At 33.7% G+C, this 13,657-nt stretch overlaps 1 long non-coding RNA gene and 1 pseudogene across 2 annotated transcripts; both read left to right on the forward strand.

Moving 5' to 3' along the window:
* The first annotated feature begins 2,808 nt into the window (after positions 1-2,808).
* Positions 2,809-3,760, forward strand: LOC131217486 (histidine-containing phosphotransfer protein 1-like; annotated as a pseudogene).
* Positions 3,761-5,281: 1,521 nt separating this feature from the next.
* On the forward strand, positions 5,282-6,732 carry LOC131257431 (uncharacterized). 2 transcript variants are annotated; one of them, XR_009177395.1, is made up of 4 exons: positions 5,282-5,493; positions 5,680-5,874; positions 6,271-6,363; positions 6,595-6,732. It is a non-coding gene; the product is annotated as an uncharacterized LOC131257431 (long non-coding RNA). The 2 variants fall into 2 exon arrangements; XR_009177394.1 differs by having other exon boundaries at positions 5,285-5,615; positions 5,719-5,874.
* The last annotated feature ends 6,925 nt before the right edge of the window (positions 6,733-13,657 follow it).

Genomic DNA, 13,657 nt, shown 5'->3' on the forward strand with positions numbered 1-13,657 from the left:
TTATAATCATGTCAATGGCTAGGTACCTCCATACTCATATCCATATCATGGATATCCCGAAGTTATTTGTTTTATATCCTCCAATCAACGTGATCTTTGGTATTTGCCCCATTCACTACCACAATAGCTGAGTGAACAGTTCAGATCTCATCCACAATTTTCCACATGTATACAGTATAGCGGTGCTTGCAGCATGAGATTTGCCACATGTTCCATTTCATGCCATAAATGACAAAGTGTCAGTCTTTTCATTGTTTGTGTTTGTGATCAAACAGTCTCTTTTCAGAATCATGTAATAGTCGTAGCATTTTTATTGAGTAGTATTTGGACTCTTTTATTTGGTTTCGTTGTTTAAGCTTCTTCCCTTCTTTTTTGCATCTTTAAATATGTTAAATGAGTGAAGGGAGTATGTTAAGTAGCAACTTTGCATATGCTCAGAAAAACAATTAGTGAATGCCACATGCACAAAAAATCATTAGTAATTCAAGTTGTTCTAATGATTGGGCTTGTTTTCAGTGACACTAACCTTTGATGTGTTTGCGTCACATTTTAAGTGATTAACCCGTTCATATGCTTGGGCATGTTTTATGTTTCCCAAATGATTTTTTACTCTTCATATGATTGGGGCTGTTTTTAGTGATGTAAACCCTTCATCTAATTGAGGACATACAAGCGATCCAAACCAATCGATATACTTATGCCTCCTTTCACCAATTCAGTATAATTGTGCTTAATATGAAAGGGAATGTTTTCAGTGATTGGAACCCTTCATCTGATTGGATCCAAACTAGTTGATGTACCTAGCGAATCCGTTTACTAGGTCAATGAATACTCTTTGTTGGTTTGCACCGAGCACGGAAAAATCATTTGGAGAGGAATCTTGGTATATATGTGCTAATTTTCAATAATCCGAACTACTCATGTGATGGGCTTCTGTTTGGTGATACAAATCGTTATTATGGTAATGTGTGTTGGGTGATCTAAACAATTCATATGATGTGGTCAGTTTTCAATGTCTCAAACTTTTAATTTAATATGCATGGATATTTCAATTGATCCAATCCATTAATGTAGTTGGCTTGTAGTGATCCAAATCCTTAATATGATTGGGGCCATTTTCAGTTTATCCAAACTCTTTGTATGATTTAGGTTGTTTCTAGTGATTCCTATGATTTAGGTAGTTTCTAGTGATATGAACCAATTGATATAATAATAAATGTGTTCAACAATCCAATCTCTAACTAGTCACATGACTGAGGTTGTTTTCAATGAAGCAAGCAGATTGATTTGCTAAGTTGATCTGTATCATTCACATGATTGACTATTTGTAAGCTTGTTCAAATGATTGTGCCAATTTTCAATGATCGAAACTATGCATATGATTGTTTCATTACCATGATTGTGTACATTTTTAGTGATCCAAACCGCTGGTATGGTTGGGACCTTATTTAGTATTCCAAACTGTTTATGTGATTGGGCCATTTTCAGTTCCAAACCAATTGATATGTTGTACTTTGTTTCCCGCAATTGATAATTTAGTTCTTGTTTTGTAGCCCAGGTGGATGCCACATACAGCCAAGTTCTTTAAGGGTGGAGGAAGTTAGTTATAAAATTTGTCAGCATTTTGCAATTGAATGTAGATTGTTTAGGTATTCCAGTTCTTAACTATCTATTTGTGAGCTGCTTGTTCTGTAATTGCGATATTTCCTGTTTGTGATACTTGGTGCATGGGTCATCCGTAGTTGACATGCTTTCAATGATCCGAACCTTTCATATGATTGGCCTCATACTTAGTGATCAAAACATGCCTATGATTGATTCAAATCTCAGAGATCCTATATATGATTGGGGCCTTATTCAGTGTTTCGAGCCTTTCATATAATGGGGCATGTTTCAATGGTCCAATTCTTTTGATCGGTCTGTTTCCAATGATTGATATATTAAGGCATGCTTTTAGTAATCTAATTGGTTGATGTGATACATCTCATGGTGGATGTTAAATTGTGATTTTTCACATGTAAGAGATCAGTACATGAATCATCAATGGTGGACCATATTCAATTATCTAAGTTAATGTTTCCCAACCCACTATGAATGCTACAAATTGATCATATGATTGGGTCCATTTTTAATAGTCCAAATTGTTATCAGTCAAAAAAAAAAAAAAAAAAAAAGTCCGAATTGTTAAAATGATTGGACTCATTTTAATTATCTAAGCCATTCTTAATGATTGGGCCTACATTTTGTGATTTAAATCGTTAATATTGTAGGGTGCCTGCTATCATTATAATTGGAACCATCTGATTTTTTTCAGTTGGTACTAGGGCCATTCTTAATGATTGGGCCTACATTTTGTGATTTAAATCGTTAATGATTGGGCCTACATTTCAGTTGGAACTAGGGCCATTCTTAATGATTGGGCCTACATTTTGTGATTTAAATCGTTAATATCTAAGCCATTCTTAATGATTGGGCCTACATTTTGTGATTTAATTTAATATTGGAACCATCTGATTTTTTTCAGTTGGAACTAGGGCCACTCACTGTTTTATTCTTAACCATACATTTGATAAGTACCATTACTTGGATGGTTTGGTTTGCTTGATCAGTACTTACTGTTTTATTCTTAACCATACATTTGATAAGTACCATTAATTGGATGGTTTGGATTGCTTGATCAGTATGGTATTTGAGATATGCTCCATCCATAATGTGCCCCACAATTTGGATGATTGGATGGTATGGGTAATAACCACCATTATCAAAGTGTTGGTGAACTATCATATGGGTGTAACCATCTGATTTTTTTTTTTTCATCCTGTTTGGAAGGGATTCTTGGATGATCAATACACACAGCTGCAGCAGTTGCAAGATGAGAGCAACCCAGATTTTGTTTTTGAAGTGGTCTCTCTTCTTTGATGATTCTGAGAAGCTTTGTAATGATTTGAGCAGAGCTCTGTGAGGAATTTGCTTCTCTCTCTCTCTTGTTGGATATCAAAAAGTTCACCTTTTCTATGTTTTTCTTTTCTTGAAGAGATCAGCAGCCTGTAGATTTCAAAAAGGTTAATGCCCATGTTCATCAGTTGAAGGGCAGCAGCTCCAGGTATTTCACTCCATCCAAATATCCAATACGTCATTCTTTTGTTTCCATCTCTCTCAAGAAACCCAACTTCCTAATTCTATGACAAACCTACTTCTTTGAAACCTGTTGTGGATGGTCCATGCACCAGAAATCCCCCAAATTTACAGAAATCCTAATCCTTCAATAGAAATCTGACAAAGATGCTTAACAAATAAATCACATCATAGGCTCACATTCAACTCAAAAAAGGTGAAACTAAACAAGGGACCACTTGACTTGTGTTGGACGTGCTTGAAAATATTAAAATGTGTACCTTGGAATAGAGACCACTTGACTTGTGTTGGACGTGCATAAACACCACTCTCCCTCTCATACATAAACAAGGGATCATGTATATATGGATGTGAGTGTGTGCACACGTGTGGGGGTGTGTATACACACATGCATATATACATGATCCCCTGTTTATTTGTTGGTGAACTTCCACAATAGTGATGCATTTTCTATGACTTGCATGCTTATGTGAAAGCATGAATCTGGAGAATTTGGCACGCATTGAATTCCAATAATTGAGTCAGTTGAGTTTTCAGATTTCTAAACTATGCTGCAACATGAGAGGTTTTCTAACAGTTGTTGCAAGGTTTTCAGGATCTGGTGGTGTCGGAAAATAAGGCAGTTGGTGGGATTCTCAAGGAAAAGGTGAAATTGGTGTGGGTGTTGCTTTTAAACCATGCTTGTTTGTATCCCTGAATCCATTGTTTAAGCTCTTAGTCTTTTACAGCAAAAACTAGATTTCTCATATTCCTAACCTTGTCATCTTTTTGGCTGCCTCATGACTGATAAATTGAGTGGAAGTTTTCTCAAGTATAATTCTTTTACAGCAAAAATTAAATTTCTCAGATTCCTAGGCTAGTCATCTTTATTGACTGCCGCACTACTGAAAAATATGAGCAGAAGTTTTCTCGAGGTGTTTTTCTTGACCCCATCTTTTCTTTCATTCTCCTACCTCTGGAGGGTGGCCTCCACACTCCACGGCATTTGGAAAGCACCAATCCCTAATTCCCTATTAGGTTATCAGTGTTTAACGGGAACAGTGTGGTAGTGGATAGTAACTCATTAGGCGGGAATTTTCATTCTGTACCTAATCTAATTACCTCCGTTGAGATACCTCTTAAGGATTTTAGATTTTGGTACCTTCCATTAGATTGTTGTAATGAATGCTAGTTGAAAATTGAAATGACTTTTTTTTTTCTTTTCTTTTCTTTTCTTTTTTTAAAATTTATTATTATTATTATTTTTGTAAATGACGAAAATGCTTCTCTACAAGGACAAACTTGAGTAATTCGATACGCTGCATATCCATTAATCAAGTAGTTAACGTGCGCCTATTTATCACACTATGCCACAACTATTCCAGGGTCTGGGAATAAAAAAATGTCGACCTGCTTCAATAACATAACCTATTCTCAATCTCTCTCATGGGTATCAACTAGTTCCAACTTGTAAGAGGTTGTACAGGTGGAACTTTTGTGTATAAGAGAAGCTGTTGATGTGAAGGCAGAGTGTGATGATCCATGATAATGTGCACAACCACCACAATCTAGACCATTCAAAATGTGTGCCTTATTCATCCAAAAGTGAGTCTGAACACGGTTTAACAAACAGTTCTATGAGGTTTTGCATGTCCCCAGTCAATCTGATTTTGGGGTATGTTCCATTTAAATTGAGGTCCATGACTTGGCCTTCTGAATTGATGTATGGTGGGTATAAAATTGGTAGAGTTTTTGGAAATCCTCCAGGGTCACTGTGCTTCTTGGGCTGGGTGCATTAAGTGATACCACACACATTAGACAGATATTCCATTCTGCTGAGAGCGTTTGTGGCCATGTGCTAACCCAGAAAGACATTATGTACCCCAAATCATATCCATTGCACATCAGTTAGGATTTGAGACAAATGATATTATTTGGCAGAAAGCATCCTGCCTACCTACATCTTTAGTTTCTACATACACCCAAACATATCCTTAATGTCTTTCTATTTAAATGGATACCTCATTTTGTGCTCTATATGTATGAGTCAATATTTATGTAAGGATATGCTAAGTGTTTGTGTGTCTATTTATATGTATATTTAATGGTGGAGACATAGTGGGTATTGTTGTTTTCTCCAAGTCTCATGTTATCTTTCATTATATTTTTCTATGGAAGCTTGATATTACTCGTACTACTATGCTTCTCTTGTCAGATTTTGGTTCGGTCCTTCATAAAATCAAGATATCAGAGGAGCAAAGAAAATATTTTATTGATAACACGGAGCCCCTGGTAGCATTTGCTTCCGCTCTTTGTTATCCTTTGTGATAGTTGGCATTACAGAGCTTGTTTCCTGAGTTCTGAGTACAATTTAGCCAAGTCAGTTGCAAGCTTACCAATTATATAAAAATTGATCCGCAGGGCCATTTTCATATAAGATTTGAGTTCAGGCTGGTACTTGGAGCTCAGCCAAACCAGGCTGACTTAGCTGAGTCAGCAAGGTGATTGGTGTGTTTTAAAATTGCCACATTAGATTTAATTATGGAAACAAACTTTATCTTGTAGCTGGAGCTTCGGATCTTTTTGCATCTTGCAAACTGTCAGAGCATGTTGAATGCCTTCAAGGCTGGTGGGGATTTCTATTCAAGGATGGCAATGAATATGTACCCACATATTCGCAAGGCTGTAGAGGGAAAAGGGGTGTTGCTTGAATGGTAGCCTCAACCCGGGGAAGACAGACCTCCAGTTCCTCTATTAAAGGTAATTATACAGAAAACTTCTCATTTCACTGATCTTATGAAAAGGAAAAAAAAAAGACAATGACCCTAGGAATACAGAATTATAATATGAACGACTAAGACAATCATGAACAGTGCCTCATGAATTACTAAAAAGTGATGAGGAAGTAACTCTTATATTGTAGTACTAGTTATAGGTCTCTTAAGTCCCAACTTCAAGTAGGATAGTTGCAATCTGGAGCCACACTATACTAGACTAATAGTTATTGTCATCTGAATTCAAATAGCCAATCTAAACACACCGGCAAAGTTTGAAAATATTCGTGAACATATTTTAACTATGTTATGCTGCTTAACCTGTTTCTTGATAATGATTTTTTTTTCTCTTTTTAATTATATATATGCGTCCTTATTTCAGGATGCCTTTGCTTTTGAGAGATGAAAAGCGAAAATGCTCAACTTCTCTATTGCATATGGGAAAACTCCTGCTGGGCTGGCCCGTGATTGTAAGGTATGCATGCTGTTATAAATTGTTGTAACAGGGGGTAGATGAACATGTCGCTGCCTGTCGCCATATTCTTTATATATATATATATAGTTTTTTTTTTTTTTTTAAACCTGAAAATGAATGCGCTGGTTTGATGCAGCATAGCCACTTTCAGGTCATCAACTGTTTGTCAAAGCAATTAGTTACAGTTCCTGTTGGTTTTTACTTTTTTTCTTTTTCTTTTTTATTTTCCAGTGGTGCTACCAAAGATCATGAAGGCAACGGGGTAAGAAATAATTAACGAAGGTAAGGAAAACCACTTCACTTTTGAACTTTGGTTGCTGTTTATTTTCCTTGTGGAAATTGTACCTTGCATGAGGAAGGAACATGTCTGGGTTTGAGTCCCAACCTGGGTTGGACTTAGGCCTAATATAGACCCATTGGCAGGCCTAGCTCTAATTTAAAATGGGTTGGCCTTAGGCCTAAGTCAGGTTAGCCTAACGGACCCAACCTGCTTTTGAGGTGGGTTCAAGCCAAACTAATTGGGTAGTGGGTTGGGTTCGAGCTAGAAATTTGTCCATTTAAATAATGGGTTAGGCTGGGGTTGAACCTACCTAATGGGTTGAGCCGGATGACCCTACATAAGTTACTAATGGGTTGAGCAGGATGACCCTACATAGGTTTCTAATGGGTTGAGCTAGATGAGCTGGTTTGACTCGAGCCAAAACCCAAAACAAAATAAAGAACAAAAGTATGGATAAATTTATTGCCTGGACCCAAACTCAACATGATTTCTTCAGTCCAATTGATTGAACTTGAGCTCGTTAAAATTGGGTAGGGTTCATAGGCCACGGCTTCGGGTACCCTTTGGCATCCCTATCGACCTTAATATGACCCCTATGATAAATGGGGTTGGATTCGGATAAGAGGCCAGTATCGACCCATTAAATTAGTGGGACGGTTGCTTTAGATTTTGACCTAACCTAAACTGGCCCAAATTTTAATGGGTCAGGTTTAGAAAATTTTCCTAATGGGTTAGGCTTGGGTTGAACCCTACCTACCCACATAGGTTATTAATGGGTTGAGCCTTGACTCCACTCAAAACCCAAAACAAAATAAGAAGAAAAGTATTGATAAATTTATTGTCTGGACCCAACTCAACTTGATTTATTGGGTCCAATTGATTGAACTTGAGCTCATTAAAATTGGTTTGGGTTCATGGGTTGGGTTCATCGGGTACCCACAACTTTGGGTACCCATTGGCATCCCTATCAACTTTAATGCGACTCGTGTGATAAATAGGTCGTTTGGATAGGGGGCCAGTATCGAGCCATAAAATTAGAGGGTCGACTCCTTTTGATTTCAACCTAACCTAAACGGGTCTTAATTTTAGTGGGTCAGGGCTAGGTCCAAAATTCCAAGTGGATTCTTAAATAGGTCGGGTATGAGGCACCCCCTAGACCCGACCCGACCCAACCCAACCCAACCCAACCCATTTGCAACCTTACCCGTTGGGCTTTTTGGAGCTTAGGCTTAAAATTCAAGCTCGTTTTTTTTTTAATGATTAGACCATGTTCAATACTATTATCCCCTCATTAGGATTAGGAAGGGCAATTTTGTAATTATATATATGTGTGTGTGTGTGTGTGTTTCATTACAAAATTTTTACTTTGAACCAAAACTTTGGTGGGCCATGAAAAATGAAAATAGTTTCTTCCCTTGATTTGCATTTCTCTTTGACATCGCCCACCAGCAACTTAGATCAGGGTGAAAATTCGTCCCTTGGGGTTTCATGGGATTCCGCATCTTATGGACCGTTTCGATTAGATGCCCATGACACGTGTGATAAGGTGTGCACGTGCATAGGTGAGCATGCCGAGAGAGAGAGAGAGAGAGAGAGAGAGAGAGAGAGAGAGAGAGAGAGAGAGAGAGAGATTTGTGAACAATGGGCCCCACTTTGCATCCACCACTCACAGCGGGGTCCACATTGCTACCACTTTAGATTTGTGAACAATGGGCCCCACTTTGTACAAACCGAAATCCTAAGCACTACTGTACAATCTCTTGGCCCATCCATATGATTGTACCTTACTTGGATTTTACAAGGCATGTGTCTGCCTTCAATTAGGGATTTTCTCTTGTGGGGTCCACTAGTACATTTAAAATTTTGAATAAGCCCAACTGGCCCAGCCCGTTGACAGTGCTAAGTTCGATCATCAATGTACTAGAGGACCCCACAGGAGAAAATCCCATCCCATCCAACCCGTTTATTAGTTGGGTTCGCGAGGTGACGTCAACCATAGGTTCATTTGTTGGGCCACTATGACTGCACATCCCATCCAACCCGTTCATTAGTTGGGTTCGCAAGGACGAACACTCACTCCAGAAAGCAGCCTTATCCAAAACTCGGGTGGGCCCAGGGTTTGGCGTAGTGCTTTCAGACGTGGTTTACATCGTTCACGGTGGTGGCCCACCTGAGATTTAGAGCGGGCTGATTTTTTTATCTTAAAAATGAGAATACGCACTTGATGGACGGATTGAATGTCACACGCACAACCTGGTGGATTCCACAGAGCTAGGCAGGTGTTGCAGAGAATAAAGGAACTTGTAGAAGCGTGTGGCTTTTCTTCCCAAACACGTGAATCCGTGGCACACGAGTGTGAGGTCGCACCATCCAGCTGATGTTCAATTCCACGCTCTTACGTGTGTAAAGTAAACGAGAAACAAAATGCGGAATGCATGCCTCTACACTAATGAGATGGGCCCTGCCCTGCACTAGTGTCTACCACATCGGATCATCCCAGCCGTTCAATCCCCGAGTGGAGGGGTGAAAAACTCATAAAGAAATGCAGCCAACTGGCAATGCAAACGGGAGAACGGATTGACTTTTAGGACGGCAAGTCCATCATGAGGCCCACTTGGGGAGCGGATTAGGGCCTTATGCGAGCTTTCCAAGAGGTCGACCTGTGTGGGCTCCACTGTGATGTGCATTGGACATCCACACAGTGTATTTGGTGGGTCCCTTATGCGAGCATTATTTAGAAATAATCAAAAGATGGGTATTGTTTTATAGGTATTGGAAATAAATCAAAAGATAGAGGGTGCCTTTTAGATTAAAAAAGATGCGTTAATAGGAAATAAATGAAAGGCGCTATATAAAGATTTGGATTATTTGGAAATAATCAAAAGATGGGTGCTATTTGGAAATAATCAAAAGATGGGGCGTTATTTCCAAATAAATGAAAGATACATAGCTATTTTGAAAATAAAAGCTAATACAAATAAATAAATAAAAATAGGGCATTATTTGTAAATAATCAAAACATGGCATTATTCGGAAATAAACAAAAGATAGGGCTTATTTGGAAATAATCGTTATTTATAAATAAATAAAATAGGGCTTGTTTGGAACGTTATTTGGAAATAATCAAAAGATTAGAGCGTTATTTTATAGATTAGAGCATTATTTGATCAAAACGTTGGGCATTATTTAGAAATATTTAAAAATAGGGTATTTAGAAAATATTTTTAAATATTCAAAAGATAAGGCATTATTTGGAAATAATAAAAAAATAGGGTGTTATTTGGAAATAATCCAAATAAAATATATGTAAATAATCAAAACAGATTTAGAAATATTTAAGAAATATTTAAAAATAGGGTACTGTTTGGAAATACTTTAAAAAATAGATATTTAGAATTATTACTTTTTAGTAATATAAAAAATAGGAAATAAATGAAGTAAGGTGCTAATCTAAAAATAGGAAATAAATGAAGTAAGGTGCTAATCTGAAAGACATTATTTCGAAATAATCAAAAGATAGAGCGTTATTTGGAAATAATAAAAATTGGGCTTTATTTGGAAAGAATCAAAAGTTTGAGCCTATTTGGAAATATTAAAAAAGATTAGGTCTATTTAGAAATATATCAAAAGATAGTGTCTATTTTGAAATATTCAAAAGAGCTTAAATAGTAATATTCAAAAGATAGGGCATAATATGGAAATAATCAAAAGACATGTTATTTGAAAATATTCAAAAGATGATTTATTTGAAAATATTTTTATTTGAAAATATTCAAAGGTAGGGAGTTATTAGAAAATAATTGAAAGATTGGGCATATTTGGAAATATTCAAAAGTAGGGTATTGTTTGAAAATATTTAAAAGATAGATATTTAGAATTATCAAAATACTTTTTAGTAATATAAAAAAAAATAAAAGAAAAGAAAAGTAATTTGAAATATTTTGAAATATTCAAAAGATAATGAGGTATTTAGATATAATTAAAAATATTCAAAAGATAATGAGGTATTTAGATATAATTAAAAGATAGGGGTACTATTTATTAAGCAAAATTTAAGAAGATAATTAGAATATTATAAAGGTCGAGCTTATTTGGAAGTATCGAAAATGTTGGGCTTATTTGAAAATATTTTAAAATAAGGTGTTATTTAGAAACAAATAAAAAAAGTTGCAGTATAATTTAAATATAAGAAAATATAGGTTTTGAAAATAAATTAAAAGATAGGGGTACTATTTAGAAATATTCAAAAAATGGCATTATTTAGAAATAAATCAAAAGGCAGAGCTTAGAAATAATCAAAAGATAGTGTTATTTGAAATAATCTAAAGGTAGGGCGTTATTTGGAAATAATCAAAAGATAGAGCTTTGTTTGTAAATGATCAAAACATTGGGCATTATTTAGAAATATTTAAAAATAGAGAATTGTTTGAAAATATTTAAAAAATAAATATTTAGAATTATCAAGATACTTTTTAGTTGAAATAATCAAAAGATAGGGTTTATTTGGAAATAATCAAAAGATTGGGCTTTATTTGGAAATATTCAAAATATTCGGCATTATTTAGAAATAAATCAAAAGATAGTGCCTATTTTGAAATATTCAAAAGAGATATTCAAAAGAGCTTATTTAGAAATAAATAAAAAAGGTGGAGCATTAGTTAGAAATATTTAAAAGATAGGACGTTATTTATAAATAGTTAAAAGATTGGGCATTATTTAGAAATATTTAAAAGATAGGGTTTTATTTGAAAATAATCAAAAGATAGGGCGTTATTTAGAAATATTAAAAAAAGATGGTATTGTTTGGAAATATTTAAAATATAGATATTTAGAATTATCAAGATACTTTTTAGTAATATAAAAAATAGTAAATAAATCTAAAAGATGATGAGGTATCTAGAAATAATTAGAAGTAAGGTACTATTTTGAATTTAGCAAAAGATATGGAAATATTATAAAGGTAGAGCTTATTTAGAAGTATTGAAAAGATGGGCCTATTTGAAAATATTTAAAAATAAGGTGTTATTTGGAAACAAATCAAAAAATCTAAATTATAATTTAAATGTAGAGAAATATGTGTTATTTGGAAATAAATCAAAAGATAGGGGTACTATTTAGAAATATTCAAAAGATTGGCATTATTTAGAAATAAAACGAAAGGCAGAGCTAGTTAGTTATTTTGAAATAATCAAAAGATTGAGAGTTATTTAGAAATATTCAAAAATAGGGTATTGTTTGGAAATATTTAAAAGCTAGATATTTAGAATTAATCTAAAAGATAAGATACTTTTTTTTTTATATAAAAAATAAGGTACTAATTTGAAACATTCAAAAGATAGGAAACTACTTAGAAATATTATAAATTTCTAAAGGTAGAGCTTATTTGAAAGTATCGAAAAAATTGGGCTTATTTATAAATATTAAAAAGTAGAGTATTATTTGGATATAAATCAAAAAGGTTTAAGGTATAATTTAAACATAAGGATATGATAATATCAAATATAGGTGTTATTTGGAAATAAATCAAAAGATAGAGGCGCTATTTATTAAATATTTAAAAGAATCAAAAGATGGGGCGTTATTTAGAAAGTAATCAAAAGATTGGGCTTATTTGAAAATAAATAAAAGATAGGGAGTTATTTGAAAATAATCAAAAGATTGGGCATTATTTGGAAATACTAAAAAAGATTAGGTACTATTTAGAAATAAATCAAAAGATAATGGCTATTTTGAAATATCCAAAAGTTAGCTTTATTTAGAAATAAATCAAAAAGTGGAGCATTAGTTAGAAATAATCAAAAGATAGGGCGTTATTTGTGAATAATCAAAATATTGGGGATTATTTAGAAATATTTTAAAATCAAGATAGATATTTTGAATCAAGATACTTTTTAGTAATATAAAAAATAATATAAAAAATAGTAAGTAAATAAAAGATAAGGTGCTAATTTGAAGGACTACTTAGAAATAATTAAAATATAGTACTATTTAGAATTAAGCAAACGATAGGGAAATATTTAGAAATATTATAAAGTTAGAGCTTATTTGGAAGTATTGAAAAGATTGGGTGTAATTGGAAATATTTGAAAATAGGTTGTTATTTGGTTTAAAAAAAGAAGTTACGATGTAAAAAAAGGATTGAGATGGGATGTGTGCTTGATTGATTGATGTGATGTTTGTGACTATCATATACCTATATTTTAAAAAATATAGGTATATTTCTAATAATACCTATAGGGAAATATAAGTATTATTTGAAAAGATATAAAAAATAGGGCATTATTTGAAAATAATCAAAAGATAGGGCATTATTTGGAATATAATCAAAAGATTAAGATTATTTGGAAATAATTAAAAAATTGGACATAATTTAGAAATATTAAAAAAGATTAGGTACTATTTAGAAATAAATCAAAAGATAGTGCCTATTTTGAAATATTAAAAAAATTGGCATTATTTAGAAATAAATCAAAAGGCAAAGCGTTAGTTAGAAATTCTTAAAAAATAGGACGTTATTTGGAACTAATCAAAAGATAGGGTGTTATTTGTAAATAATCAAAAGATTGGGCGTTATTTAGAAATATTCAAATAGGATATTGTTTGGAAATATTTAAAAGTTAGATATTTAGAATTATCAAGATACTTTTTAGTAATATAAAAAAATAGGAAATAAATGAAAGGTAAGGTGCTAATTTGAAATATTCAAAAGATAAGAAGCTATCTAGAAATAATTAAAAGATAGGGGAACTATTTAGAATTAAGCAAAAGATAGGGAAATATTTAGAAGTATTATAAAGGCAGAGCTTATTTGGAAGTTTTGAAAGCATTGAGCCAATTTGGAAATATTTAAAAATAGGAAAATAAATAAAAAAAGTTAAGATATAATTTAAATATAAGGAAATATAAATGTTATTTGGAAATAAAACAAAAGATAGGTTCGAATATCCATAAGTAGTGAAATACTTATGAAATCCCACTGTGGCATGAGTGTGTGGGGGTGTGTGTGTGTGTGTG

Source organism: Magnolia sinica, chromosome 10 (assembly GCF_029962835.1).
Source record: "Magnolia sinica isolate HGM2019 chromosome 10, MsV1, whole genome shotgun sequence".
In the NCBI taxonomy this organism is placed as follows: Eukaryota; Viridiplantae; Streptophyta; class Magnoliopsida; order Magnoliales; family Magnoliaceae; genus Magnolia; species Magnolia sinica.